This window comes from Trachinotus anak, unplaced genomic scaffold (genome assembly GCF_046630095.1).
Source record: "Trachinotus anak isolate AG129_WGS33_773 ecotype Australia unplaced genomic scaffold, CSIRO_AGI_Tana_v1 ptg000033l, whole genome shotgun sequence".
NCBI lineage: Eukaryota > Metazoa > Chordata > Actinopteri > Carangiformes > Carangidae > Trachinotus > Trachinotus anak.
Window position 1 is genome coordinate 6,267,759 of NW_027273884.1, and position 12,924 is coordinate 6,280,682.

General features: G+C 42.3%; 1 long non-coding RNA gene across 1 annotated transcript; it reads left to right on the forward strand.

Annotated features, from left to right (window-relative positions):
* Positions 1 to 951: 951 nt before the first annotated feature.
* LOC139614251 (uncharacterized) lies at positions 952 to 12,617 on the forward strand. Its single transcript, XR_011686949.1, has 3 exons — positions 952 to 4,505; positions 10,841 to 10,942; positions 11,141 to 12,617. It is a non-coding gene; the product is annotated as an uncharacterized lncRNA (long non-coding RNA).
* The last annotated feature ends 307 nt before the right edge of the window (positions 12,618 to 12,924 follow it).

Sequence of the window (12,924 nt, forward strand, 5' to 3'; positions counted from 1 at the left end):
AGATAAATTATGGTTATTTTGTGCAACAAGGCAGCAGATTGTACTCGGTGCACCTTTACAACACATGAAGACCTGTGACACACTTTTGACTGACTCCTTTTTAAGCTCTTACTTTTGATGATGTACTTTTAAAGCCATGTGGACAATGTGTGTGTGACTATCTGTGTCTGTGTGCCACGGTGCAGACAGAGCCTGGCGGTCTGTTACGACGGCAGTGCTTTACCTCCTGCCTGCCCCTCTGCGGCCCTGGAACAGTGGCCAATAACATTTGAAGCAGGAGCAGAAAAAAGCCTCTAATTGGTACCACAGGTCTGATATTCTGTGGAAAGCAGGGCTTTGGAGAGCCATTAATTAACCTTAGTGTTATGATTACTACTTACATTAGAGGGAAATACATTAGAAATGGCAGTGGGCCCCTTTTTTTCTGCCCTGCACTTCAGAGGGGCCCCGGCGGAGCGCTCCATGCCCCCGCAAGCCATGATATGTTAACGGGGAAGCAACTAATTAGATGTCAAAAATTCATAAGGCCTCTCTTTAATATTGCATATCTATCCCCGGCCTGTCACTTCAAAACAAGGGGGATTGCATAAACAGGGCGACCGCAACACAACCACCACCACACCCCCACCACCACCCTGGGTGAGGGGTGTGTGTGTGTGTGTGTGTGTGTGAGGTGGGGTGTACTGCAGATGAGGGACAAGAGGGTGGGATGACAGTGCGCTTGAAGGTGAAGAGGAGGAGAGGGAAGACAGTGGAAAGAAGAAGAAGAAGACGTAAAGAGAAAGAAGAAAGGGGAGACAATCAAAGAAAGTTCCTTGACAAATCCCACAGAGGATGGCGCTGCCACGTTATCAAGTGCTCCTCTCTGCAGATATGATGCAGCACTCTGAACATCAGGGACGAGGAGCGAACCCACCAGACTCCGTCCACCTTCCCTTCACCTGAGGTTCATCTTTATCATGTAAATGTGCTGCAGATGTCACCGTCAGCGTGAGCTTATTTTATATGAGGATACAATAAAGATGTGGGCTGTTGATCGCGGAGCTCAACCAGTTTGTTACGAATCAAATGAGGATATAACTTAAATGAGCTTTAAAAGAAGTAGTTGACTCAAATAACAGCAAAATGTTATCAGTGCAGATATTTTTTGTATATTTTCTCTAGGTTTTGAGATATGTGTTCCCAGTATTTCTGCCCCTACTCCAGTTCAGTGAAGGTATCACTGTGGTGTTTTGCAGCATCTTCCCATAAACTGTGTCCTCTGGGTCATCCACAGAAAACACAGAGATCAGCTTTCAACAACTTTCTACTGAAAAAAATAGTCCCTGTGAAAACCAATGACGTTCATGTTCTGGAGGATTTAAGCCACCATGAATGAGAACTCCTATGCTAATGCTTTTTGTTTGTTTGCTTAAATTTACCCCTTACAATTCAGACTGACTTGATATCTGCAGTCCAGATTTCAAGGTAAGATAAGTAATACTATATTATGCCTATAGGGAAATTGAGAAGTTTCATTCAAAGATCATTCTTAAAAATTGCCTTGAGAAAACTCTCATCACAAGGTCCTGATCATATGTCATGATTTCAATCAGCAGATGTTTTTTCCTTTTTAACCTACATGGTTAAAAAGAACATAAAACATAAAAAAAACATACACAGTGCCATAGCAGCTGGGTAAACTCCAGCCCAACGCAGTGCACACAGTGTATTCATTCACTCATTTGATTATGTTTTGTCAGCAGCAGTGAAGCGCTTCAGTGTCTGTATAAGATCTGACTTAGGGGCTGTTTTTTATTTTTTATTTTTATTTTTTATCCTGGTCATACAATTTAGGAGGAGGAACGATTATTTTAACATGAAGTTGTTAAAAAATCTTCACTATCTGTACCGTCCGTGAAAACATTGTCCAATAACCAGCAACAAGCCAAACTGCTGTTATTCATCGGCACTGCAGGGCATCGACTGACAGAAAGGCCTTTGTGATGCAAGCACAGTGAAGAGCCTGACATCCTGCAGCAGTGACAATGGAAACGTACAGGAGCAGCAGCAGCCGCAGCTACAGCTGCAGTCACTGAAAGTCTTTCTCTACACGTCTGTGTGTTTGAAAAAATCAGGGCTCCTGATCCTGGGTTGGCATCAGTCAAAAGACTCACATCATCGAACATGTGTATGTGTTATTTTCTCCTCATGCAAAAACTTAAACAACAGAATATCAATCACAAAAACACACAAAACATACAATAGCTACATCCAACTGGATAGTATAGGGAAACAAAAGTACACAATAATAATAATAATAATAATAATAATGATAATAATAGTGCTTACAGCCTGTAGTTTCTTTTCTGTGTCCAGGGAGTGTTTTCTGATAAAAAACATACTAGCACACAGCCTGAAGCAGATTTCAGTAGAAGCAGACACCGACCAGCACACAGCAAACAGTAACACCTCTAACAGCCTGTGCAATGGAGAGGACAGAGAGGAGAGAAGACGCCATACTACTCTCCCTACAGTTTCCAGCAGCAACACAAGTTCAAACAAACCTCACTGGAGCAAATGAAGTGTTTATTTGCCAGTATTCAGTGCTCAGCGTAGTATTTTACAGTTCAATTTGCTCCCTAAATGACCAGAAAGCCTCTAAAAACCTGACCAAGCAATGTCGTCTTAAAGAAAATTAATTTTCTCTCCTCTGTAATCACCAGCCTTCCTCCACCAATATATGCAGCATTAAAAGACTTTATGAGAACTGGTCTTGTTCATAAATACAAAGAAGGAGGATCCATGTTACTAACCACTAAACTCTGTTCACAAAGAAAACAAAGTGTGTGTGTGTGTGTGTGTGTGTGTGTTTTAAGGTGGTCTGCTCTGTGTTTCCATTCACATCCCAGATTTAAAGCAGCAGCAGTGACAGTCACTTCCCCTTGTTATTTTGTGGGCTGTTTGCATGCACCAAGACAGTTCATTCATGGATAAAGGCTGATCGTAACATTTTGCAGACTCCTCTGTTAAGATGCAAAACTTTACGGCAGAAATAAACATGTTTGCAGCCTGGTACAAAAATAGTTTGGTCTCCGCAGATAATTTCCTCCTTCATGACAACTGTACTGTTGGTCCCTTTTGGAAAGTGTTTCATATAATAGACAGATAATTTAGCTTGCTGTGCGGTTAATTGACTGAATTAACAGAATGTGAGGAAGTCTGTGTGTTTTTTGAAGTGAGTGAAATTCCAGCAATATTTTATTTATATGTTAGCACTAATGATCAGGTATTAGTGCCTGTGCTCACCATACCTGGTTTGTTAGATTTGCTAAGAGGAGAGTTTACATAGACTTACTGTTTTATATAGAACATTGTTTTATTCAAATTAAAATACAAAATGCCAGTGAAATACATAATGAAATGAATAAATGTCATGATAAATGAGTAAATACCTACATTTTGAAATGGTCTGTCATGTATCAGTTAAAACAAATGAGACTGGGTCATTTACAACGTTGGGTGCTTACAGGCCTATCTAGTGATGTAAGATGAGTTGAGTATTGGCCATAAAACAGCCAATTCAGCATCACAGGCTTTGAAAATATATTATCATTATTGAACAAATTTCACTCCAAACTGAGCTATTTATTTTAGCATCAATTTATTTAATTCATTACTTTCTTTATAACTGTATTGAATTAATTAACTGACGTGTTTATATCAGTTTGAATGAAGCAGCGTTCGAATGTGAGGAACTCCAGCTGTTGAACATCAACACACAGACTGAAACTGATCTGTCACAGCAGAAAGACAAGGTGTAGCAGGTGCACTGACATTAACGATGGTTGTGTTCCATTTACAGGTTCCACTAAGTCGTTCATGTAATTAGCTACACCTGTGTTCACCCTGAAGATGCAGCTCTATATGATGACACTACTTAAATAAAAATACATTGTAAAAATGAGATGGTGTTGCCATTGACCTTTGACCTGATGCAGGACTTTACAAGGTTTTCTTTTTTTTTCTCATTAAAACTAAAGTTAGCAGCTATGCCATGATGCTAATGTTACCCTCTCATTGTAAAGGCCAGTTCTTCTTCATGTCCCAGCTAATTAGCTAAGTGGCAGTTGAAGCTGACATAGTGACTACTCTCATCTAGTTGGTGAACAAATGCAAGCTATGCTTACAAGCTAGCTATCCAGGAACATACTGATGCTAGGCAGCTGTTCCGGCTAGCTTGCAAGCTAAGTAGCTCTGTTGCTAACCAAACGACAGTTCCTTCAAAAGAGGTACTTTTAGTCTGTTTCTGTCTTCTGTTTGGGCCCTCCGGCTTTCCGTCTCCTCAAAAATCAGCACTGTCAAGATGGTTTGTTGTAACGAGGACTAAGTCAATGTTACTGGGTCTTGAGGTGTTTTGTTACCCAACAAACCTGTGGCATGGACCAGAGCATTCATTGCACTCCTCTATGTTTGAAGGAAGACTATGAATCCATACAGGGACTATATGAAGTTTGCGGGAAAAGGTAAGGGAAGTTTTAAACGTTAACTGAAATTTTAGTACCACTCAGCAGAAAATGACCATCTGTGAGCTGTTGTTGTGGTTGTTGATCAAAAAAATGACTCAGTGTTGACTTAACTAGGTGCTTAGTTTTCAGTTTGTAATTTTCCAGCCATGTTGTTTCAGACCCAGCTGGTCCTGTCAGTGTTGGTTCAACATACATTTAAATTTAATTCAAAAATTGGTAATAGGCATAATGGTGTTCCCACACTTTACTTAAGCTTCATGTTCTTACAGCAAACTGTATCGTGTCCTCTTTTATGTCTGAGGCTATCTGCAAAATTAAATCAAATCCCCCCTTTTTTTTTCCCCCACCTGCTCCTCAGATCAACCAGAGGAGAGTTCAATTCAGTCGCTTGTGTCATGAATACCTACATCCATTCCAGGGTGAATTAAGTGACACATCCCCACTGCTGACCATTGAAGCACAAAATTAGCCTGACGGCCAAGTGAAAGTTCAGCAGGGACGGGGAAGAAATCGAGGGTCACATTTCTCTAACCATGTGCTCGTGCTGAAAAGTGAGTCAAGCTGCCAGCAGCCTTGACAAAAGCCAGACAAGAAAGGTGCGCTTGATTATTTCAAGAGCTTGTAGGAGCCCTGTGATATGCATATCATAGACTTACCCAGTTTCATGAGGTAATGCAGTCACATTTCTGGGTGTTTGTTGAATCTGTTGCGTGTGTGTTACCTGAGTTAACTGCGACAAACAGATACAATCGCACTCTGTGTCATCAGGTTAATTGAAAATCAGACTGCCTCTTGGAGACATATGGTTTTGTACAGCTCTTTTGTTTAACTCTCTCCACTTAGTTATACAGATAAATACACTATATCAAAAAGAAAACAGCTTCTAAAATCATATTTTGTTCACTAATTAGACACAAATTTACTTCCGTTTGCAGTGTATCAGTTGTTTTCCACATGGAGAACTAAACTCTTACTGCAGTCAACTCTTCTAAAGGTGGATATTGTATACCTCATTAATATAAATTTAATTATTATATAATTGTATTCCCTTGGGTACATTAACCCAAAGCAAATGAGAATCACCTGATTTTGGGGGGAATTAAGATGACTATGACTTTATGATCTAATTTATTTTCAAATATATATATATTTTTTTTTAAATGAAACATGAGCTAATGCACTTTCCAATGTGACATGTCTCATTACAGCACAGCATGTGGTATTCAAAAAGAGAATTCAATTAAAAGTTCTTTAGTGGTGCCAAACCGATGCAAACATGCCCCCCTCCTCTTAAACAGTCACTGCACTGAATCTATACGAACTGCGAAAGTGGTCTGTGATAGCGTGGTCTCAGACTGTTGGACCCCACTTTTTATTATGTGTACATTTACGAGTGGTGGAGGTGGAGGTGGAGGTTTCGTCATGGCTTGATAGACGTGGCTGTCCGTATTTGTTTATTTTAGGAAGTAATCAGTCCTCCTGTGCATGAACTCTTATCTCTCTCTGTAGACGAAAAAACTGCAGCAGATAAGGTAAAAGTTTCCATTTGCGTGCATGACGTGCAGTGGAAAGTCACCCTCTATCACTCCCAGATACCTCCTCGGGCGCACGTGACCGCCTCTTATCAGCCCTGGCGTCGGGGGTCATGAGAAAGCCGACAGATTGTGTGCCAGGTGTTTTTAGCTCGTCACCCAGAGGATTTCGATACTCCCATCTCCATAAACAGGGAGCAAACTCCCACTGCCTCACCTGGAGTAAAGCAATTACTGTGAAGTTTTCCGAGTGACGGCCTGACAATCACAGCGCCTCGATGTGTTCAGATTCTCCGCACTCGGTATAATTATTTTGCCGCTATTTTGTTGACACTTGCCTTTCAAAAGCTTTTGCGCTACATTTTAAGAGCAAAGTCGTTTTCTATCAAGGCTTGAAGATGTTCTTCAAAGCAAATTTATTCACAGGGAAAATTTCCTTAAAATGTTGACAGTGTTGCAACACAGCTCAAAGAGATCATTTACATAAAGGGCGCAGTTAATGAATTGACAAGTATCCATGCACTGCATCTCTTGGTTAAACTGTCACCGGCACATTTGCAGTAGAGAGTCCACTAAAGGAGCTCCATCATTAAAAACTCAGCCGGCCGCCGCCACACCACTGCCGCTTATTTCAAAGCAGCTGCGTCTGGACTTTGGTCTCCTCTTCCCCATTACACTGGGAAAGATCAGAAACTTGCTGTCGTCTTCAGGAGGCCATCTCTGCAACTGGCCCAGCACCTTCAAATGATTCACCCCATTAAGGAGCCAATCAGGTATAATGAAGCGCGGGGCATACTCGGTGGCAGAGCCGGATAAATAATTTACTGGGACTTGTCATCCTTCTCCCATCGAGGTGCTGCAGTCACAGAGGAGCAGCAAGACACATGAAGCCTTTCTGGGGTGGAGAAACTCCGCAAAGCTGGTGACACCCCCCCCACTATCCACCCCTCCACATCACAGAGGTCCACCTCCCACATCCTTTCCTCCCCTTGCTTCCTCCCTCTCCTCCTCCCCTCAGTCACCCCCTCATCCTCAAATCAAACAGCCCTCCCAACCCCAACCCCACCCCTCGTTCTCCCCACCTGTCAGACATTGGGAGATAGAGAGATGGAGCCGACACCACTTCGTTACCAGCCTCTCACTTGGAGGTTTCAAACAGATTTCAGCTAATGAGGGAGCATTTAGAAACTCAGGGATGCCGACATCTAGAAGAGGAGGGAGATGAACGGGGGGGGGGGGTAGGCTACTGTACAGCAGTGGTCGCGCGCACACACACACACACACATACAGTACACACAGCAACATACAAATCTGCCACATCCTTATACCTTCTCTCGTGCATGAGAAACGCACACACACACACGCAGAAGATACACTCACCTGTACACACTCCTTCTCAGCTCAGGGTTGTCAGTGCAGGTGAACAAAGTGAATAGGATATGTGACTGACAATAAAGATTTCTTTTAACATCAGTGAGAGTAGGGCGGGTGGGCGGGGGTGGGGGGGTGAGTCTGGGGAGACAGGCTGCAGAAGTTCGCATTACTCTGAGGGACCCATCGGCTGCATATGCCATCTTTAATGACGAGGGCTCGCCAAACTGGCACCCAGTCAGCCAACCAGGAGAGTGCAAAGTGAGGGAAGAAGCCCCGCAAACCTATTATTTTCAAACCTCCATCTTTCTCTTCCTTCCTCTTTTGCCACCCTCCCACCCCACCCCCTCCATTTCCTTTAAATATGAGTTTTAATAGATGCCACTGAAATTCTGCTGTCGTCTCCTTAAAGTTTAATTCGCCCACTTTTCTTTCAATCCTGCATCCCCATTACGGAGCCGCGACGGCAGCTGCAAACAGGGCATTATTATTTCATATTATGAAAACATTCTTTTTAGATGAAGGGAGAGGGAAGGAGAGGGACCGGCTGTGGCAATATTTTCATGGCACAGTTATAATGGCAGGTTGGGAAGTGAGCAAGAGAGGACCCACTTTTTATATGACACTAATATCCTCCGCGTTAACTGGGTGGCAAAGCTTATTTACTGTGCTCAGGAGTTTCAGTATTTTTCAGTGTTTGTGTGAAAAGTTGGTTGGAGGTGAAGTGAAGGTGAATGTGTGGGATTCTAGTCAAAAAGAAAGTGCATACCGTTCTATTTGTAAAACTCTCCAGCTGTTTCAAAGCCAAAACTTGGTATCCACATTTATCTTTAAACTATACGGGCTGGTCATGTCCATTGTCCTCCACCCTAAACAACAAAAGTAAGGTTGTTTGTCAGTGTCTTTGTTGCTAGTATTGCCCTGTTTTAAAACACATATTACCAGCGCATATGGCTTAACTGTACAGGAAACATTTAGGTATCTAATGTAGTCATGGTCGTAGTCATAAAAGAAACTTATGTCCAGTGTTGGTGTAAGATCTCTCATGTCAAAGTCAGATACTTGGCTGTTATTATCTGTCTAACACCCTGACCTACAATAAGATGTCTGAAAGCCAGTCACACTGCTGTTAAAGTTCGATGTGGATATACTTCGCACAAATTGTGATCGGCCCTGGTACAAACATTTTTCTTGTGCTTTTAATAAAACCTGGTTTTGGAAAATTTCAAGAAGAGCAATAAAAATAAAAAAGACTATGACTCAAAACCGTGTGATGGGCCCCTGACAGCTACTGGGCCCCGATGCAGTGCACCTGCTGCACCGTCGCTAGTGAAACGGACTTGGGAAAAGTGGAATGTGGACATGGAAAAATGACTCAAACAACACTTGTATAACTTCATTTTCAGAGAAAAGAGACAAAGAATCCAAAACTGTAGATGATCTGAACAGATCCAGACACAGAGCAAACACCAACACTGAAAGCAACATAAATCTAAACCAATTAATAAACAGCTACTGCTGAAAAAAGCAGCAACACCTCTTATTTCTCTTGAACTTCACAGTTCACACTCTCTGTCTTAGGTCAAAATGTGATCTACATTGAAAGCCAGTCCACTCACACTCTGACCAACTTTATCTTGGACCAAGACCACTTCAGGTCCTGGCTTGGATCTCAGACAGTAACAGTGAAATCATGGTCCCCAGAGAATGATTCCAAATAAACCTGCTGCCATCAGGTCACAACTTCACTTTGATTAACCCTTTGGTTTAAGAAAAGGTCCTGAAAAATAAACGACCACATCTCCTTGTAGTCTATTGTGGATATTCATGTTCCTCAGAGGATAGTTATAATGTTTCCTCTTTCCCCGACTTAAATCCCAACTTTTCTTCGAGCACCACCATCAGGCCAACATTTTCACGAGTCCAGATGTAATTGATAGATTGTCATGAAACTGACAGCTCACACATTCGTACTCCCAAAGGGGATTAACCTCTCGATTTTAACAATCCCTCACTGGCATGGATCTGAAACAGGGTGTAGCACATATCTGTCACAGATGTGACAGTGACTGGGGAACTGCTAGCATGGCTTTAGCCTGTCATGGAGTACATCATATTTACCTTTTCTAATCATTGTCTGAACATAGTTGTGGTGTGTCTCTCCTTACAGCTGATCTCAGAGCAGCGTTCTGTCCCATTAACAGGATGGATGTTTGCATCCATCTTGTAATTTACTGCTCACTTTGGGCCGCACCCTGGCTGAGTTTCTGTGGTTTCCATGGGCGTGTACCATTGACAAAGGCTGGAGCTTCTCAAGCTGTGAGGGGAGCAGTATATATATTCTTTGACATTTGCTCATTGAGGATGATTCTGGAATCTTTGATTGGTGGCTAGCTACAGCCAGAGTGTGCTTGTCAAGCTGCCCTTGACTCAGGTTCCACCGTTCTGAGATCAGTCATGATATTGCACCTGTTTTTATAAACTAAACTTGCGCATTAGAAAATTACTTCCAGGGTCTTTGCATTAAGAGGCAGCAGTAGCAAGTAAATGAGCAAACTACACTGCGACTTATCATCTCAAAGTATTTGTTGTCTTACTAATCACTTGGTCAGTGTGTGTGATGAGGAGGTGTTAGGGCGTGTAGCTGTAGAGCAGCTTTTAATAACCCCTTTAACAAGGAAAGCTTTCACAGGCATATTTATTCAATTGACATATTCACAGTTAACAGTGTAACATAATACCCAAGCCTTTTTAATTCTGCTGCATTTTTTAGTTTTGATGTTAATCTCATTTCCTTCCTGATCATCAGGCTGTAGGGTTCTCTGAGCAGTAAGTGTGGGAAGTTTGAGACAGCATGTTGGTGCAGGAGAATACAGGAGTCTGTGTCATTGTCAGTTAATGGTAAATATTTTGAGGATTTTACATTATTTTTCCTCTATACTGCACATCTGCTATGTTAGCTGTCAGTTCAGTGGGGTGTTCTCCTCGGCTCTGCTTGACTATCTGTAAAAGTCGCCACACGCCACTGGAACATATTTGTGTACATATGTGGGCTGCAGACTGAAGGATCCAAAACAGTGTAAACGCCAGAAAGGGAGTTTTGAGAGCCAGAAATGTCAGCATCTGTTGAAGTCATCAGCGTTGAGTCAACACTCCTGTTAAAACCCGCAGCTAGATTAGTGCCATCAATCTTACTCACTGCACCTTTAAGTTATCGCTGTGTCCCCCGACTCCTCCGTCTGAATTGAAGTGTTTTGTCCTTGTGGCACCATCAGTGTATGGCTCAGAATAGAACAACTATTGAGCGCACTCCCACCCACCTACACACACACACACACACACACACACACAAATGTGCTGTGGCTTTCCAGCTAATGCACAGTTGGTCCCTCTCTCTCTAATTAGTAATTAAAACATTCTTTTGTGCAGGCCCCTCTTTATTTATAGGCCATCTCTTGCCAAACAGCAGATTCATGCGCCAGGATCAGATGGAAGCGGGCTGTGAGGTGAGCACAGAGCCCCGGCCACTTGGTAAGTAGAGTGTTAGAGTTTGGGAATAATTGACTGCTCGAACAGCTCCTAATGGCTTTTCCAATGAGCAGGTCAAATCATGTTGAAGAGGTTGTCATTAAACTCACTGCTCTCACACTGACATCACAGCTCACTTTGTGTAGTACATAACATGTTTGACAGCAATATGTAATATATGAATGGTACATTTGCTTTCAGAGGATTTTACTGTTTTCCTGCTAACTCATGGATCCCTTATGTCTTCGCTCTGGTCAATGGTGTCTTGGGGATGAGGAGCTGCTCTGTAAATACAATGGTAAAGTTTAAAGGCTTACTAAATTCACAAATGTTTACAAAGCCACATCCTTACATCGTACCTCTGGCTGACTGAGTGTAATCAATCAGTCAGCATTTCTTTCAACAGTGTGTTCCTAAGGTTTACAAAACAGATCCACTGCAGCAGTTGTTACAAGAAACAGATTTTTCCAAAGCTGAAGAACATTACCATTGTGAGTACTGAAAAAACTACAGCTCCCATTAAAAAGGACTACAAGTGCAACAAGTGTGTGTTATCTGTGTCTTTTCTCAGTCATCCAGGTCTTGGTTACCCAAGAAGAGATGAATTGTGGGGAACTGGACTTGGGAGTAGAAACTTGGAGACACATTTTTTTAAGTAAGATTTTTAAGTTGCACATTAAGCAGGTTAAAGGAAATGCACCAAATGTGAACCACAGACTTGACTGCACTGCTGTTACAGATGTGATGTAACCAAAAACATTGTCCTGCTGTTAATACAGACACATTAACCCATCACAGACACTCACCACTCCTGCTGTTATATGTATATGAAATAATTTTGCCTCCACGCCGGCGACAGCCAGGGTCAGAGCCAGCCAGGGCCGGAGCCATATTGTTTTCAGGTCCTCCATCCATACGTATGATATGGTGTTTATGAGAATGGGATGGACTTACATCCATACATCCATCCCATACGACGCAATATCTCAAGAACTCCTCAAGGGAATCCCTTCAAACTTGGCACAAATGTCCACTTGGACTCAATGATGAACTGATTAGATTTTGGTGGTCAAAGGTCAAAGGTCACAGTGACCTCACAAAATTTGGTTTTGGCCTTTTCAAAGTAATATCTCCGTGACAAATTTGAATTTCCTCAAATTTGGTACAAACATTCTCTGGATAAACAGGGAAATAATCTGAAACTAGTCTGAGTTGCAGAAACATACAACCACAAGACAGTAATTCAGTTTTTAATTCTTGTTTGTGGAGGCTGATAGGTGACATACTGTATGTTATTATCAGAGTAATTCATGCCACAAAGAACTGAGCTGTGGTATCAAGTCCTTCTGACTTTTGACCGGCCTATAGACCAGAACTTTCTTCTCTCCGTGTTTGTGCTAAGCTAGGCTAAATGTGCCCAGAACTGGACCCACAGAAAAGCAGCTGTTACAGCTCTTCACATATGACTCTGAGTAAATTGGCAAAGAAGCATGTTTCTTAAAATCCCGAGCTGCTCCTTCAAACAAACTGTAATAGTTTAGACCGAAAGGTGAAGTTATGTCTCCAAAGAACTTCTTGTTCTGCTGAAAGGGAGGGAAACTATCTGGTGCTTTTGATGTATTGCTGAATACGTGTCTCTCCTTTAAAACCTGTTTTGCTGCCCCACACACACACACATACACACACACACACACACACACAACTCACCTCCTCCTCTGCGAGAGTGGTAATCAGGCTGATTCTTTTCATAAATTTTAGTATCTCCTTATTTCAGGCTTTGCTGCCTCTCGGCTGCCATTAGTACCCCGCAGGCGACGGAGCCCATCTCCCTTGCACGCCACTCCTTTTATGAGCTTTGCCTTCGCTCACAGCATTACTGCCTGCCGGGCTTTTACATATACACCAAATCTGTCATTCCTCTGTCAGGATGCCTCCCTCTTGACGTTTACTTTTTATTCTCTAACAGACATATCATCTTTTTTTTA